Source organism: Siphateles boraxobius, unplaced genomic scaffold (assembly GCF_051911475.1).
Source record: "Siphateles boraxobius isolate OS27281-9 unplaced genomic scaffold, OSU_SipBor_1 2, whole genome shotgun sequence".
Classification (NCBI taxonomy): domain Eukaryota; kingdom Metazoa; phylum Chordata; class Actinopteri; order Cypriniformes; family Leuciscidae; genus Siphateles; species Siphateles boraxobius.
The window spans coordinates 2,637,360-2,657,332 of NW_027508810.1; positions in this window are offsets into that span (position 1 = coordinate 2,637,360).

The following is a 19,973-nucleotide window of genomic DNA, read 5'->3' on the forward strand; positions in this document are numbered from 1 at the left end:
TCCCAATGAAAATAAGAATAAACAAAGTATTTGGCTCTATTGAATTAAATGTAAGCTAAATATTAACTATGTATTTATTTTAAAAGAAAACAAATATACTCCAAATGTTATCCACTCCAATATTATTGTACTTATTGTAATACTCTTTTTTAAATTATTAATCCAAATTTTACATGTGCCTTTAGAAAATCATCTATTATAATCTCATTATTCTGGTTTGTTTGTTCGAAGTTTAAGTAAAAATTATAGAAAGAAACTGAGAACATCTCTCATGCAGTGTTATTAATAATTGAAATGCAGTTAATTGGTAGTCCTAGAAGTCTACACGGCCCTGATCTTATGTTAGTGTTTTACACCGGGCATATTCAAACTACAAAGCCTAACATTTACAGGAGAAAGCAATAGGATATTAAGTTAAATGTTCACTGACTGAAACTCTTGAGAGCACGTCACATTCTGTTTTCCACAGACTTGCGTAACCAAAACATTCCACTGTTTTTTTGTAGTTGTTTTTTTTACGTTGCACTGAAAGCTGAAAGTTGCACGCCATGTTCTCCTTTTTCCAAAGCGCTAGGGCGGTTGCGCTCCGGAGGCGTCTGTCGTTCGCTGTGTTGGTTCTTGTCACTTGACCTAAGGTGCGCTTGCGGCATTATGCAAAGTAGAGATGTTTTTATCTCGATGCGGCGCGCACGCGCTTGGAAAAAACGAGCGGGCCGCTTCCCTTAAGAGCGCACCTGCCCCGAGCCTACATTTGAAATAACGAACTTGAGCGTGCAGAAGACGCGATCTGTGAACAGGCCCTTAAGGCGTTTTTTCGGTGGAAATAGAGCGTCGCTGCTAGTCCCTCTGCCATAGTGGTTGACGAGCACCGCATTAAGCTGGTGCACCGCTGGTGTAACCTTGTTTTCGTTTGGTGCAAAATTTCCGTTCCGTGCAGAACACTCGGTGTAGCATAGTCTTTACGATTAATTAACCGTGACGTTTTAAAGCGCGGTTAATTGTGAAATCCGGTAATCGCTGCATCCCTAGTTGTACTTTTGTTTTATTTTGTACAAATTGTAGGTACAGTAAAAATAGTAGGAAGTATGCTAGTGTTTCATTCTGAACATTGCAGGTGTGAAACCAGAGATGGATTACCACAATGGCCACATTACCCTTCCAACGGTCATGATTACTCCATTCATTATGATGACTTGCCAGTCAATGTATTGCTGAGTCTAGCATTAGTTAGAGCATTAACTCTAGTCAGCTATGGCTGAAGAGAGTGCTTTAGCAATGGCTTTATTGACCCAATGCACTATCAGGATCAAGGACAGAATGTGCTCTGAAATGGAATGTTCTCCCTTTGCTTTGAAAGAACATAAGGGTGACCTGACCTGGTGCTACATCAGCATAGAAAAATAAAAAAAAACTCATTCAGAAAAATCAGAAGGCACTATGGTTTGGAAAATGCAATGAAAAAAGAACAAACAAATTTAAAATAATAAAATTCACAATCTTGGACAGCAAAACGTAGTGTAATCTATGTGAAAATAATGTCCTTGTATTTAATTGTTTAATAATTAATTTCAATTGGGTTTTTGGATATGTGGGTCAACATGTGTTAAGTACCGATATTTTATAGGCGAGTATAAGGACATGATTGGATAGATGTGAAGGTAATAATGACGTAGTAATTAAGTCTTCCTGGCAGAACTTTATGCTAAAGCTTTCATTTCTATATAAATACCATTTGGCAATATTTATATCAAAAGTAGCATGGTATTACCATCTCATACATCATGGGAAAATCTGGATGTACAGCTCAAACATTATCTAACTCAATTAAACTTCTATATTTTTGTGCATTAAACAGTAGCTAGTAGAATAACATTTATCTTCATATCAGCAGCATGACCATACATGCATTGACACACAGATGAATGACATTCAGTTATCATTTTTGCTGAACACAAGGCAGCCGTCTCGTCTTCTCCCCGCTCTTTGGGGTTCATTTATCTCAATAGCTCACTGTGGCCCAGGCCTAATGCTTCTTTGTTAGGAAGATTCTAATGGGGTCAGGCTTGATTCAATTTGATAGCCTTTATTAATTCTTGGAGTTAATCACAAAGTACTTACAATTCCCCATTAATTGGGCTTTTTAATGCCCCTATGAAGAATTAATATGACTGTGTGTTATTATTCAACATGAAAAGATTTATTACAAGAAATGTGATAGTTGCAAACATCCTGTAATGACATAGAAACACAAATGGAAAAGACCATTCATTTTCATTGGAAAAGGTTCATGGGTATTATTTTATCACGTCCACAAAGCTCTGGGTAGTTGCTGGGCGTTCCCAAACTTTTTGTCAGCTGAACCACTTTTGCATGTCGGTGGTTCTCTAATGTTGATTGATGGTCATGCAAACAAATACAATATTTATGTTTTGCTTTGAGTGTTTTTAAAATATTACATACTGCTGCGATTTTAATGTTGACAGGGGTACATTAGGGGTGTGCAATTTTGGAGAAAAAATGATCTAGATATTTTAATAATTCAATGATATTTTGCTGAGTGTGTTTTTGTGCTGGTACCATGGCTGGTTTAAGCATGTTGTTGACAGCTGACTGTCAATATTAATATTAATATATATAATATTATTCATATTCTATGCAGTTGTCAGAACACAGCCGTTTTTCCCCTGAACTTATTAGATGTATGCATCACCTTTTATGTCAAATTCTAACATTCAAATTAAATTATTTTAAAACATGCTTCTGCGCAAGGCTGAACAAGGAGCTGTGTGTTAGCGTCCCTCGAACTGTTGTTCTAAAGTTGTTTAAAAGCGAAGCGTCCTGGTACTCATACTTACAGTTGTTCTTACAGCATTATCCCTTTATCTTTTCTTTTGTTATGTTATTTTTGCCAGTGTTGTTACTATTGTGCTACTATTAATGGGTGATCTGTAAATAGAGAAACAACACTATTTTTTAGGAGTTGTTATTCTTTCTTTCTATTATTATTGTCGGTATTAAAAGGTAATCTGTAAATTGTGTAATTCCACTGTTTTGTAGGAGATGGGTGCCTATTATTTTTATAGTATTTATACCTTTATATTTATGTGTAACATGGAGAAATAAAGTGTTACTGTAACGTGGTTAGACGTTGTGTGAAGAAGGAGGCAGGAACCAGTGAACGTTCAGCAACTTTAATGACGTAAAATATCCAAACAACAAAATGAATCTAACGACAGCAGCCCCACACGGATGACTGCTGTCACATATAATAAAACAAAACACAACATAAGTCCAGGCCTGTTCCTCTCTCGCACTTCACTATCGTCGTTCCTCCTTTTATGCTTCCACTCCTCCGTGAGAGATACGAGACCGGTGTGTCGCGCAGGTGTCGCTCATTATAAATCCCACCACCGGCCTCGCTCCGCTCTCTCACGGCCCTCTGCCTCGTCCTGCTCGCCACAGTTACTGATTGTTTTTTTTTACACCAGTGTCCACCTTGGTCCTTTAATTAGGAGATAGAGTAATTCCTGTAAGGCCTACAGCGTATCTAGATATTATTTTAGTTGTTTGCTATTGATTGCCCAACTATACCTGTAAATGGTTAGGGATGATGAGAAGGCACCCAGTTGGCCACACTAGGAAAGCCAGAAAATTTAAAATCTACTAACATTATAAGTGGACCTCAGGGAACATTATAAAATAATAAAATGCAGTTCATGACCCAAGACACACTCAACATATTTTTGGAAAGCAAGATTATTACCAGTTGGGGAGACACACCATCCTAAAAATGAAAATCATGAGCTTAAAGCTAGTTAAAAATAATGCAAAATAAATTTTTGAGCAAGTACATAACCAGCCAGTGTTCAAAACAATCTGTTTGCCTTAGCTCGATTCAAAACGGTAATCTTGGAATAATGTTTTTAACTCCAGTGGTACTGGTGGATTTCTGCAGGAAATTTGAGCATGTCTTTGCATCATTACGTCACATCTGTACACATAAAGAAGGAGTCTCGGCTAGTAGGCTATATAGCGTGTGAGGATGTTGGAGGTGGAGATTTAGAGCCTTTTCTCTCAGCACTTGATATAATTAAAATTATCAATTTGATGGCGGATTCAGAAAGATTCAAACGACAATCACCAGTGACAACTGGAGATTCACCCGTTGTACAATGCAAAAGACTTCTGACTTTGGAGTGGCTACAGAAAAAAGAGACTGCAACCGGTCCCATGCGATAACAAGGGTAAATATCGGAATGGCATTAAATGTAGTCACGCTATGCTGATATTGTTAACATTAACAATTTGAGAACAAAGTATAATTTGCACAGTTTGATGTGATATGATAAGCGGTTAGATTTAATCAGCGCGATTTACTGCAATGCTTTTTTCCCTTCGTTGGTCAGAACAAAAGTGGATGTTACTTACTTGTTCGGATTACATTTTCCGGTGAAAATTCTTATGTTGGTCATACTTCCAAAAAGTATAAACTGTTATTCCGAATGCCAGTATCCACACCGGCGCGGCGACTGACAGCCGCACATTCTCCTCAAACCATTGAATTCATCCGCGCTGGGCCGTGCCGATGCACAACCCACGTAAAGTTGATAATTCTGCAAATAACTGCTATTGCAGATTTCGAACAGAGATGGTGACAAAGAGGAAAAACTATGGACTGCCACTTTAAAGGAAAGTTTGTTTGTTTTCCATGAAAGATTTAGCATATGAAGCTTAATGAAACATTTGGTGTGGCAATGTTGGGCATATAAATGAGATTTCAGTGACAATTGTTTCCCCTGCCACAGGCTACTTTTTAGTCTCTTTATTTATTGTATTCATAAACATTGTAATATGTGACAGAGGAAGAGGACACAATTGGCAAGGTTTGATTTCAGACTCCCACAGTGGGCTGCTGGACTGCAGTGAGTCACGGCTCTGCCTTCGGCTACAGACAGCTCTTATAGATCAAGTCTTTCAAATGAGCACTGCCACAGATTTCATTCATGGCCTTTAATTGGAAAAGTGGTTCTCAGCTCTCTCTTTTCCAAAGGAGCGGCTTTCCTCTGAGGGCTTGTAATATTAAAGTGCACTGCTTTTGAAAGAAAAAAGTTTCATTTGCTTTATTCCCCTGCTCTTGATTAGAAAGAAAACCACTTTGAAATCATGCAGGGTGTCAGGTACAAGGCCACCTGTCAGATATTCAGAGATATTAACTACAGTACATGGTCAGTCTAACATACAGGTAGCCAGATTTTTGACTAACCAGCCAATGGTTCTTAGCTGGTTCAAGCTGGTCTCCCTGACTGACCACCTAAAAAAGTGGTCAAAACCTCTCTAAAACCAGCCTGCATGACCAGGCAACAAGCTTAGGCTGTTTTTTGCTGTTTTATTAGTGGGGAGTTGGATTTAAATCTGGTACAACTTAGTAGTAGCAGTTTATTGTCATTCCAAATCATGTGGTGCATGAAAAGATAGGAATAGGTCCCAGGAATAACAATAGATAACAACATTCATAATAGTAGTAATAGAATAAAATCAGTGAAATAAAAGCATTACAAATAACGATACTAATCCATCAGACAAAAAATAAATAAAAAAGTAATATATGTCAATAAATAAATAAGTAATAGCCGCCACTTAAATGCTAAAATATTTTATTAATCAATTCATTAGTGTAACAATGTGCGAATACAGTCATCACACAATGGGGTACAGTTTAATGCAGCACTATGATGTAGAGTTCATACCTCTTACCGCTTCTGAAAAGAAGCTATTTTTTAGGCTGGTGGTTCTGGTTCTAATGCTACGCAACTTCCTTCCTGAAGGGAGAATGGCAAACAGACCATTTTCGAGGTGGAAAAGGTCCGTCAGTCATAATACAAGTTGCCCTCCTTCAGCATATGGTGATGTAAATATCACTTACAGATGGCAAACTGTGCTTGATTGAGTTTCCGGGCAGACTTAACTACCCGCTGTAGTGCCCTCCTGTCAGCAACAGAAGAATATCCCCAGCACACAGTGTTGATTGGCCTTCTTTATCAGGCTATTGTTACTTCAAGTGAGCTAGCTCATTACTAATATGCACTCTCAAGTGCTTGACCCTGGAGACCACCTCAACAGCTACTCCTCCAATGTCTAGAGAGGGAGGGATGTTGTCATCTTTTCTAAAGTCCTCATCATAAATCATCTCTTTTTTTTCACATTAATGCAGAGGTTATTTGCTCAGCATCAAACCTCCATTATACCCACCTCCTGTCTGTACTTTGACTCATAATTTTTGGAAATTAGACCAATCACTAAAGTATCGTCTGCAAATGTAACAATACAAGTGTTCGAGCATGTGACTGTATAATCGTAGGTGTATAGAGTGTACCGAAGGGGGTTCAAGACACAGCCCTGTGGGGAGCCACTATAAGGATAATGGTGGAGAGTGATAGGTTGTGAATTCTAACACAATGTGGCATGTGGCCTATTTGTTAGAAAATCCAATTACTTAGAGATGGACTACCAAGATGGACAACCAAGCATTGCCAGCTTATTCACCAGAGTTTGTGGAATAATAGTATTAAAAGCTGAGTTAAAATCCAATAAATAAAGTCTAACATATGAATCTCTGTTCTCCAAATGAACATGGGCTAAAAAAACCACCCTGATTTAGCATCTGCAGTAAAACGGGTTTCCCTATATGAAAACTTGTAGGGGTCCACAATGGCCCCTATATTATCCTTTGGGCCAGATTTACTAACAGCTTGCACCAGCACAAACCCTCTTTTGGGGTTAAAAAAACTACTGTCAGGATTTACTAAAGACACATACAAAGACACACTATGTACCTGTCACCATTATGTTCTGTTTAGTTCATGGACTTTTAATTTGCATTTCTTCAGTTCCTGTTTTCCTTTTGTTATCCGTTACTATGGTCACTGTCATTATGAGTTAATCTAGATCAGCTGTGTACCCTTCATTATCTCGTTTTTGCTTGCCTTATAAGTTGTACCTGTTCCTTCACACCTTGTCCGATCACAGTTATGTTTAATTGTGTTTGCCATTGCCTGTCTGAGATATTGAGATTAAAATTAAACTGGATCTGTCTTGGTCTTCCTGCCTGAAACACAATGTGACAGTACTGGCCCAAAAAAAAACATGTTTTAAACCAGACGCTAATTTGCACTGCTCTAAGCACAGTAGATTGATTTGGTCATTATGGAAATGATCCGGCTGTGTCTGTAGCAGTCTTTTAAGCAGACTTAAAACATGTTGGAACTATTGTCTTTGGAAAGCAATATATTTAAAATGTCCATCAGAACCTATAAATTACAAATTACAACTTAGTGTTCCAAATCTCCTGGAGACATTTCTATTTACATGTTCATAATCATAATCATGTTGTGAAGTTATTTCAGTAGGAATAAATTGAGATATATTTCCATTCACCTATTTTTTTTTTTTTTTGCCGAATTTTGGGATATCGCCTAAAACAATTATGATTGGAAATGGCAAATTGTACAAATGCGCATTAAAAACATATGCTCTCAATTAAGACGGATATTTTTTATCCGATTAGGAGACATTCACATACACTGTGCTGGAAACACATTAACTGGATAAATCCCTCGATGTGCATCAATAAAATCATTTTCTGACTTTTCCTCAAGAATAGATGTGATTGCATAATGTCTCAGTTACGTATGTAACCCTCGTTCCCTGAGTAGGGAACTGAGACATTACGTTGTGAGGACTAATGGGGTTTCGCCTATCAACTTCGAGTATTACAAAAGAAGCCAATGGCAAAATTGGCAATGGCAACCCACCAGTTTTCTTGGGTACAAACAAGTAGGGGCTGTAGAAGCCGGACCTTCAGCTGGAGGGACAGTCTCGATCGCACCCTTCGCCAGTAGGGTGGAGGCCTCCACTCTCATGACAGGGGCATTGCTACGGACCATAGTGAAGCAGACTCCCTTGAAGCGGAGGAGACCGTGCAAACTGAATCGAATAGCCGAGCCTGATGGTTCTCGTGAGCCAGCGGGACAGATTGGAAGCTCTAATAACTGAACCAGCGGGGGTCACGTGAACCACAGATGTACCCACAATGGGGCAGTGAGGCAGAATGACCGGCCCAGATGCAACATCCGCGCCATCTGGGGGCTCAGAGATGGGAAAGTTAGTTCTTTGGAAGAAGAGGTTCTCCCCCGGCGGAGCCCTGCAACCACTTCCTGGAAAGAACTGCAACCCATCTTTGAGCTTCCCAAACGGGAGCACCGCAATCTCCTGGCGTTCGACAGGCTGTGGGGCTGGTAGGGGCTGGGACGCCTTACTGCGACCATCTCCACGGCGTGGCACTGGTGAAGGCTGCTGCTGGGACTGGGCGGGAGGGGGCAGAAGTCACAGGAGGGCACACTCGGCGGCGAGCGGACTGAGGCGTCTGTGGCGGCGGCTGGGTACCAGCAGCTGGCCGCGGGGTCAGAGCATGTTTGATCGCAGTTGGGCAGAGTCCTCGACCGCGCCGCCGAAGAGGCCAGCCAGAGATATGGTGGAGTTGAGGAAGCGGATTTGCTCAACCTTGTGCACATCATCCAGGTTAAGCCAGAGATGTCTGACCACGCATGTGGACATCACCTGACCCGGGGAGCGTGCGGTCACCTTTGTAGCTCGTAGAGCGAGGTTGTGGCGGCACACAGCTCTTAGATGAGCCCTGAATCAGCCCTGCCCTCGTGCATGCCCGTGAGCATCCTGCCCTAGTAGACCTGAAGGATGGCCATAGCATGCAGTGAGGCGGCAGCCTGCCCCGCACCTCTATTGGTCTTGCCACCAGAGTAGACAGAAACCTACAGGCATTGGAGGGGTGCTTAGAGTCGACACGCCAGGTGGAGGCGCTGTGGGGACACAGATGTGTTGCCACAGAACACTCAATGACGGGAACCTCAGTGTACCCTTGGCCACGACCTCTGCGAGGGCAGAGAAGGCGGAAGAGGCCAGTGAGCAGTAGCGAAAAGTCAAAGGAGACTCTCATGACCTATTCATGCACGTCCGGGTAGAAAGGAATTGGGATCGCCACCCCCAAAAACCAATCGTCAGCCTTGAGTGCTCGGGACATGGCGGAAGGTTCCACACAAGCCCGATACTCGTGGCGGCCCGGGTAAGCATAGCTGTCAACTCTGGATCAGACTCGAGCAATGCTGGCACACCCGAAGGTGGCAGCACAGCCTCATCCTCATCCCCAGAGTACTCCAGCTTTCATCTGCCACGGCGCCAAATGAGATTCTGGACCTACCGGCGTCCTCTGAACGCAACTGGTCTGCTAACTCATCCGGAAACCTCACGGGTTGAAATGTGAAAGAGGGGGGTGTGGACCGAGGAGAATTCGTCGTTTTTTTCTACACCAGCTGCCTCAGGTCACCATGGCCACCAGCCAAAGTATTCCCTCTTGTGGAGAGAATATATCGGTGTGTGGATGAGGGGACTCTCGCCCTAGTGAGGTCATCGAGTCTCGACCATAACATTGCGATGGTCTTTTTCCCGCAGTGAGAAAATGACGCATCCACGAACGCTGCCTGGACGTGATCGAAGCACCCAAACACTCCAAACAGCATTCGTGCTCTTTTTGTGAGAGGAAAGCTTGCAGCAGTGCTGAAGCACCCAGGGAGAAACACACGCTGTTGCAGACCACTGCACAGAATCATGTGAAACTCGCTGGAACACGCCGTCACACCAACACAGACTGGAAGCTGCTTGTCTAGAAGATTCACAAAGATAGTCAGAGAATAGGCTGCAGGAGTGAAGAGGACCTCTTGGCTCCGAAGCAAAAACATATCTGCATGTTGCCAGCGTACTTCCTTATATACCCACGAGGTGGGGTGGAATTACGCTATGCAAAATCCGCAGACCCATGGCATTTCTTTGTCATTGGCTCGTTTTGTAATAATCAAAGTTTATAGGCGTTCTAAGCGAAACCCCATTCGTCGTTACGACGTAACTCGTAGTGATTACAAAAGGGAACTGGATTAACCAGAAGTCCAATTTCATCACACAGCATCTCAAATGTTGGTTGGATCATTCTAGAATGCCAGAGCCAGAGTCTGTCATCAGCATGATTTGGTTTAATTCCTGCCCAGAAGTGTCTCACATGATTGCGTTCACCAGGCATCTGAGCCCAAGAGAACATGACAGCGTTTATTGCTTTTTGTCGGCGCACCCTGAACTGCATGTCATTTATGATGGAGGGAAAAAGATCTACAGTGGCTTCCCCAATTGCAGAAACTTCCATTTTTGTTACATATATTTTGCGCCAATATCCCATGAAGTGACGATTTTGTTCTCTTGAACACATGGTATGTAAACTGTGCTTTATTCATAAATGTTTAATGCAATATTCCAATTTTGCGCACAAGTTGGCTTTCGGACTGAAGGTGCAATCACATTCACCTTTGCTTGGCTAAATTTGAAGTTCAAAATATAGTAATTTCAATAGGAATTGGCATGATCTGGAATTTCACTTGAGGGTGGAAAATTTCCCCACATGGGCTTTGCATCAGGTTTAAGATGGGCATTCAAAATCGCTGTGTTAACAATCAGAAAGCTGCTTGGTTTAAAAGTGACCTCTGTGTGAGCAGAACTCTGTGTGCATTGCTGTATTATTAATTGACCTTTTTTGTGCTTATGTAATCGCACCTTTACATCTACCTTTTTCGCTTACTGAAAAAAGAAGCTTTTAAGAAAGCAATATGGTCAGAAGTCAGACACAGATCTGACTTTGAACAGAACAGAACACAGCAAACATTTGCAAACAGGACTTTGTTTTTTTGTTGAACAACAATAACGTGATTAGAACTTGCCATTTTGAGAAAGCTCTAGTCAGGTATACATATCACAGTCCATGTTATAAAATCTGCAGTCTGTTGGTGTGCTGACTGGTGGACCTCTTCATGTTGCTTTTAGTGTGTTAATGAAGAGCAGGTAACACATTTCACTCATTCTACAACCTTCTCAGGTACAGTGGTATATAATCTTGTGTTTGTGTGCTGGCTTTTACGAGGATGAATCTCTTCAGTATTTCTACATGGAGGCAGCTAGGAACTTCTGCCACTAGAATATTCATGCATTGGGAGAATGAACATTGACATGTGTGGACAAATGATGAATCACACAGTCATGAAGTGTGATAAACACTAACACTCTGTGGCATCTGTGAGTTGCCATACTAAATTAAAATCTAGCTGAGTCAGTCATGGCATCTATCATGTAGTTCATTTCTTTTATTCTTAATGGAAAATATTGCTTTCATTGAGCCATAAAATTAGGAAGTTGCTTCATGAAATCGTTCATTCATTCTCAACACTGCCAAGAGTGTGGATAATATTTAAAGGGTTTAAATCACCTCAAAATGAAAATAATTATTGGTAACACTTTATTTCTATAGTCCACTTTAGACATTCTGCTAAATATAAGTAACTTTGCAGCTGCATGTCAACTAACTGTCATCAGAGTATTAGTAGACTGTCTGCTTAATATCTGCTAACACTTTATTTTGTTGGTCCCCCAACAGATATTCTACTGACTATAAGTAACTTTGCAACTACAAGTCAACTTGTTCTCCTAACCCGAACCCTAACACCTAACCATAACCTAACAGTCTACTGACAGTCTACTACAGTCTACTAATACTCTAATGACGGTTAGTTGACATGTTGTTGAAAAGTTACTTATAGTTAGTAGAATGTCTAAAGTGACTATCGAAATAAAGTGTAACAACATTATTTAGTCACCATCATTAGATGAATGTCTAAAGAATGTTATATAATACAATGATAATGGTATACATAATTATATATACCAAAATTGCAAATAAGCACCAGAAAAGAATAAAAAATGTCCTTCTAAAGCCATATGTGGCAGGAGGGAAAACCGCACTAGACTGGCACTAAGGCCTAACTACTTATATTAGAATAAATGCAGCTTTAAGAAACCGACTACGCCACTATGTGGCAGGAGGGAAAACCGCACTAGACTGGCACTAAGGCCTAACTACTTATATTAGAATAAATGCAGCTTTAAGAAACCGACTACGCCACTCTGATATCACACAGAGAATGATTGATAACCTTTATCCAAAAGGCACGCAAGTTGGTTGCACTAGTAAGGATCAGAGACGTGAATGTCGTACAAAAAGGGTTCTTTATTACTAAAAACTCATTAAAATAAACAGAGCATCCCAGGCAAGACACACCGCAACATCTGACAATAAAAAGGGGTTGTTATGTGGTCAGAAGAAATAGTCATTCACAAGTCAGTCACTACAAAACAAATATAATAACATTACACTCAGAAGCTTTTTTGGCTGAGGGCTAAAGAACAAGGAATAGTACCACACACACTTTGGAGTAAACTCTTATCACTCACACAAAATCCGTGCGTCTCACTGCACACAGCACCCAGTGTTCAAACCACCACCAGCACGCGGAGAAAACCAGGGAGGATTCCTGGCTGAAGCCCTCAGCATCTAGCAGAAGTTACAATTGCTCATGCACACACAAACAACAAAAATCAAAATACCATTGGGTTATAAATCAAAACAATATAAACACAGAAGACAGTCAATAATAATAATAAATCAAGAAAACACTAGAATTCCCATCACAAATAATCTCAAAACAAATAAACAAATTAATCAGTCGTCCAACTCACATATAATGAACCATGCAAATCAAACTAAATAACACACAAACACGTAGGTGGTAGGACAACGGCGATTCCTCGCATTATATACTGGCAAAAGGCAAAGAAAGATCTCGAACTCCCGATGATAGAATCGTGTCAGTCTCAATCACAAACCACCGTTTGTTAATTAGTGTTGATCCTGAAGCGCCGCACTGAACTGGTTTGCCTATGCCTGAAATGAGCCGACAATAGAATCAGTCAATCACTCTGAACAGTCAATCTTTTAGATCGCTTGGTCTCGTTTTGATCCTGCAGCGTCTCATAAACGGATTTACATATGCCTGAAACAAGCAAAAGAAAAATCGCCGTTTCAGGAGCAAGCGAAAGCTGGTGTACAGCCGCAGTCAAATCCGCACGTTGGAAACGATTGGGAACCCCCGGGTCAGTCGGAAATTACGCGTCTCGACAGGAATAGAAATAGGCTGTTTATAGCCGATCGGAAATTACGTGTCAACGATTAAAGAAAATTTGTAGGCGGCGAGCTCTAATTAACTTATTAATAGACAACATGGGAGGAGAGCATCCGGTCACACATACAATGGCTTTGAGTAAGGGAAAGCCACAAGTCCTCGAAAATCATTAATTCCAACTAATCAGCAGGTTTATGAGAGTTCATGAGAGAAGCAAGGATTTGTTAAAGGGGCTATATGTATGAATTTTCATTAATCACTTTTTTATTGCCAATGTGTAAACAGCTTGTAACAAAGTTTTACAAGCTCTCCTGGGAGCCTCTCTTCCTTTCAATGACACGTGGATACAATGTTCAGGATAATCTCTTCAGATTTAGCTATTCTGTACTGTAATGTCAATAATAATAATAATAATAATTATAATAATAATTTGTTACATTTATATAGTGCTTTTCTGGGTACTCAAAGCGCTTTACATGGAAGGGGGAATCTCCTCAACCACCACCAATGTGCAGCATCCACCTGGATGATGCAACGGCAGCCATAAATGTGTCATTCAAAGAAATTGGATCAATTCAAACTATAGTCTCACATAGCCAGATATATTTCGTCTATATTCTTAAATATACTTTATTATCATGGTATTGTGTTTTTTTTTTAATAAGCCTAATGCCCTTGGGTGCACAAGTGATCCAATTACAAGACTTTGTCTATGTACACAAAAGGCCTATTTCTCTCAAATATTGTTCACAAATCTGTCTAAATCTGTGTTAGTGAGCACTTCTCCTTTACCGAGATAATCCATCCACCTCACAGGTGATTAGATAGCATGCTGATTAGACAGCATGCTGATTAGACAGCATGATTATTGCACAGGTGTGCCTTAGGCTGGCAACAAGAAAAGGCCACTCTAAAAAGTGCAGTTTTACTGAATTGGGGGGGTCCGGCGGGGTCCGAAAACCAGTCAGTATCTGGTGTGACTGCCATTTGCCTCACCCAGTGCAAGACACCTCCTTCGCATAGAGTTGATCAGATTGTTGATTGTGGCCTGTGGAATGTTTGTCCACTCATCTTTAATGGCTGTGCGAAGTTGCTGGATATTGGCAGGACCTGGAACACGCTCTCGTCTATACCGATCCAGAGCATCCCAAACATGCTCAATGGGTGACATGTCCAGTGAGTATGCTGGATGTGGAGGTCCTAGGCTGGTCTGGTTACATGTGGTCAGCGGTTGTGAGGCCGGTTGGATGTACTTCCAATATTCTCTGAAACGCATTTGGAGACGGCCTAAGGTAGAGAAATTAACATTCAATTCACGGGCAACAGCTCTGGTAGACATTCCTGCTGTCAGCATGCCAATTACAAGCTCCCTAAAAACTTGCGACATCTGTGGCATGTGCTGTGTGATAAAACTGCACATTTTAGAGTGGCCTTTTATTGTAGCCAGCCTAAGGCCATGTGTCCACCAAAGCGTTTTTAGCAAGCTGAAAACGCTAGGCGCTCTGCTGACAATGCCTAGCTGAGAGCGATTGAGAGCATTTTGGCAGCGCAGCATTTTTTTTCTTCAGTTGAGACACTTAGCTTGTTATGATATGGAATATCCGCAAAAGTGTTACTAGTATCTCATTTCACACATATTTTGTTTCTGTGTTGATTCTATATTAAAATGTCGATTTGTAACGTATTTTCTCTGGCTCTTATTTTAAATTATTTTGTTCCGTTATTATGCTTGTTGTTGTCATCTGTTGACATTGAACAAGCAGAATGTTTCGGTTGGTCGGTGTGATATTTCTCCCGCCCCTCCTCCACTGTGATTGGACGGTTGGGTAAAAAGTGACAGAGATGAGCTTTGCGTTTTACCCCAAATTTGAACATTCTTCAAAAAGTGCTGGGCGCTCAACGCTTCAGCGTAAAAAAACACTCAGCCCCTCGTTGCGCTCATGGCGTTTAAAAACACGGTCCTCCCATTGAAAACAATAGGAAAAATACGCCAGCTGCATGAAAAAATGCTTTGGTGGACACACGGCCTAAGGCACACCTGTGCAATAATCATGCTGTCTAATCAGCATCTTGATATGCCACACCTGTGAGGTTGATGGATTATCTCGGCAAAGGAGAAGTGCTCACTAACACAGATTTAGACAGATTTGTGATCAATATTTGAGAGAAATAGGCCTTTTGTGTACATAGAAAAAGTCTTAGATCTTTGAGTTCAGCTCATGAAAAATGTAGGCAAAAACAAAAGTGTTGCGTTTATAATTTTGTTCAGTGTATATCCCGCGAAGGAGCGTATAAAAGGGAATTTTCACGACAAAGCTTATTTGAGCACTGTCTGTGCGTCACTGCCGGGGACCACCCATTCTGGTTTTGGATCCCTTAGCTTTAGCACAAAGTTGCGTGATTTTATGTAACAGTTCATTTGGTTTGTTCAGTCCATTGCTTTGGTTGCTGGCAGCTGCCATTCCCTGTAACATTCTCTTCCTGCAGTCCTGTGCTTTGTTGACATGTTGATGCCCTACTGTGTGCATCAGTGGGGATTTCTTTAAGACTGCAAGGGAAGCTCGGCTTTCCCTATAATGGCAAAAAAATTAATGGTCTAATATGTACTATTGTGTTAACATTTTATTGACTAAAAACGCGTTAGAACGCGTTAATCTTGAAGACGAGTTCGTTCAGAATTAGCTACATACAGCAGATCGGCTGACTCGATTTCCTTCTCATTCATTCCCGGAGCGTCACAGTTGCAGTTCCCTGTTGAAGCCTAGTGTCCATTGACTTCAATGGGGCTGCTTTGAACAGTTTTTTTCAGTGCTTCGTAACTAGACGGTCATTGGATAAATGCTGCGATTATGTCCCGCTCACGGACGCTCAGGTGGGCGGGGCTGGACTCTGTGTGATAATTGGAGGGTCTGTCCAAAGATTGCATCTCCTTTTGATTGACAGCGATTTTGTACTATAAAAAGTAGCTGATGCTGAAGCTATTCTAGCTCTGAAACAGAGCCGTTAACGGCTCTGCTCTGTTCCATCGCGGATTTTGCAAGTGTAACGTTAGTCGAAAGACAAACTGCTGCAACCTATTTCTTGGTATTTGGTTGGCGAAATTGCTAGGCAAGTTTCATCATACATTTTACACAATTATACACCACATTCCTTGTTTCAGTTTAATCTAATTCCCACATTTCCTCCGTCGAGTATAAAATCTTTTTTTTAGATCGATTGTTCATTCATTCATACATACAGTATATATACATATATATTTAAGTATAAATAAATGAAAAATGTTTTATGATCTAGGCTGAAAATTAACTTCCCCTCTTTGAAAGACCAGCAGCAGCCACCTGGTTTGCATGTGTTTTGGAGTTGCGACAAGCTACGGAATAAAGGTATGTGGAACTATTGCTGTTTTTGTGCATTGGTGTAATGATTCAGTTCGACTCCCAAGACAAGATGATGCTCACCCGACTAACCAATAGGAACGTGGCCCCGCCCATGACACAATTTTCACAGCGAAAGCAAAATCCTGACACGAGAGCAAGAAATTGCATCGAGAGCAAAGAAAAGCGTTTTGAGAGAAACACTTTTTTTTGAGAAAATTTGTTCACACTGATAGCAAAAAAATATATATTTGAGATTTTTTTTCAAAGTAATTTGAGAGAGATTCTTTTTGCTCAGAAATAATAAAAAAAATCTAATTTATATTTTTTTATGTTCTATGAGAAAGTACTTTCTCTCAAAACTTTTTTTAGTCTCAAATATTTATTTTATTTGTATCATTTGTCTTTTAGTCTCATTTTTTGCTATTGGTAAGAAAGCTTTTTCTCTAAATTATTATTTTTTTCTCTCATGAAATGCTTTTTTGCTATCAGTGTGATAACTTTTCTCTCAAACTTTGTTTTCCCTCTCAGATCATTTATTTTATCGCATGTAATAAAGACACAATTCTAGCTCCATAGTAAGCATGCCTTCACAACATATTATATCATACATTCACAATTAATAAAGGAATTTAAATGCAACTCTCTCATTTCACTTACATGAACAGTTCACTTAAATGAACATTTCACCCAGATTAATACATTAAATTACAGTTTTAATTCACCAAAACCACTGATGAACTTGACGGTTTAATCCCTTTATGGTGCAAACAACTCAGTTTCCACTTCGTCGTTTGCTCATCCGTTGCAATAAAATGAAATTTTCTATATAAACTTTTTATTTATTCATAAAACAACTCAATGTTTTAGTAATGCGCTATGCGTTAACGAGGCTTCTTCTGAGCAGCTGCGTCATTTATTATAAATCAATTTAACTGTCTCTTTATTCATCAAACTTCACTTCTCCTCTCACTACATTGTATCTGGACCAATATCACTTTAATTTTGATCAAATATTTCTATTTGACTAATCAAATTCTCGAAATTTCCTCAGAGAGACCCGAAAAACTTCTGCTATCTTCTGTTCTGCACAATAGAAAGAGAGATAGAGAGCTTCAACCTTTTGCGAATTCCAGAAAACAAAAAACGCTCTATACAACATTCTCAAACATCATTGGCCTGTTCTCCAAAGTACAACATATTTTCATTGGCTGTTTTACTGTTCATAAAAAATAATTACATTCTTTTCATTTACATTATTCGGTCACATCTTAATACTCTTTGTAACCTGGGTTACACCACCATCGCCGCAATTGAAAAACCAATGACAACGGCTGTTTGTTTGGTGCAGTGGTGAGGATCAGCAACCGATTCAGGAGACAGTCCCTGCCCCTGATCCAAATCTTAAAGGAACACGCCACCATTTTTTGAAATAGGGGTTATTCACCGTCTCCCCTTTATTTAGATAGGTGGGCAAACACATTTTTGTCTCAGTGCATGCATTGTCTTAGTCTGGCAGCGCCGACACTAGCTTAGCATAATGAATGGAATCCTTTGTTGCCGGATAGCATGTCGTGAGTAAAAGCGATCAAAAAAAAATAAAAAATAAAAACCTAATTACTTCTAGTGGCCTGCATATTCACAACGAGTACAAATAGCAATGCAGATTAAGACTAAGCGATTTCCTAGGCAGATATTGACTTGGGACTATATTGGGGTGAAGCACAGGCGAAGCACTGCTACTTGTTTGGAGCATGCAAGTTAGGTAGCTGTGACAAGTGCGGGCACGCTCATTTTGATCTGATCTGGCACGTTGAGCTTGATCATCGATGGCAGTACCTCCCCCTCGCCATAGCACAGACACTCTATTTCAGTCGGCATAGGTTGGCATATTCCCCTACATATTCTCATTTTCACTAGATATTTCCCTCTACATCTCATCAGAAATTTCGATTTTGGCACGCTCTGCAGCAGCTGACCACTAAGGAGCGAATGTACAGTTACGTGACATAACTGCCAAATTCAAAATATGCTTTTAGCGCTATGGCTGGTGCTGAGCCAAAAACGGACCCGCTCCACGCTTGTCATATTATATCACAACTAGTCAGTGTTTTTAAACCACATAATGTTAATTTTAGGTTTCATACATTTAAATACATATAATTTATAGCAAAACAATACATTTTTAGTTTGTAAAATACACAATGGTGTCTATGGAAGCACCAATAACAATCAATTCAGATATATTTGTTGGCGTGTTCTATTCATATCAGATACACTGTGTAAATAACTATAAAGTTTACTCTATTCTTGTCCCAGTTCACCAGCCACTTACTTTCATGTATTTCTGGAGAAACTTATTAATTCATGTGCTATAATAAATCCAACAGACAGGTGTAACATTTGCTTTTAAAATAACTCTTTTGATGCTACATAAAGACTTAAGGGACAAGAGACTTTCACGTTTCAATGAGCCTTGTGTATTACATCACAAAACACCATAGAGTCAATAAACATAAAACGTTCATAGTCATTCAGTTGCAAGGGAAACATCCAATAGTTCAGACTTTTTGTAGTATTGTCTTTGGCTACCAAGGGCTCAGTCTTAAGAGTAATAGGCGCAAGATGAAACAGTACTTAAATGCAATGTTGATGAGGCCACATCTACTTGAAACTGAGTTTCCAAGTGGTCGTCGGTAATGTGAACAAACTGTAGCTTGAGAAATGAGCAATAGATGACAAAGGTGTTTTTGGCAAAACGAAGACCATTAATCCCCTGGACAAGGTCTCAGCTATAGTTGAGCTGCCGCTTCGTGCCTGCACGTTGAACCCTCTGCATCAAACAAACAAATAAACTTAGTGCCACCATTAACACATTTAACCATCTCATTTACATAGACATTACCTAACAACACATATACCAACAAAGTACTAACTGGAGTACTTACATTGAGTTTAGGAACCTCAGATTCCTCAAATCAGGGCAAAACACAAGACAGCATTGGTGAGAAGGCTTCTCCATGTGGTTAACACATCCTTCCACTCTCATACTACTTCTTCTAACCTTTTTTTATGCTACCAGGAGTCTCACTGGCTAGAGTGCCCCTAGTGACAGGATTAAATATTGCACGCACAGAAAGCTAATGGGACAAATGTAACTGTAAAACTGTTACACAGGAATCTCTGAACTGCGGCCCAAACAATGTTACAGATCAAGATCATTTATGAAGGTTTTTTATAAACGACAAAACAAACTCACTTACATGTATTTGAGAATCGGAATAGAATATAGTTGATGACATGGCAAGCAAGTGTGTTAATATTTAGAAATGAAAGCGCTACATCTGTCATACAGTGCTATTTTGGTTGTGGTGAATCACGTGCCAATCATGACGTGTCACCATGGAAACATGGGCGGGGGACATATCACTTATATCTCTGCGCTCAAGTAGCAGTGCTTCGCCTGTGCTTCACA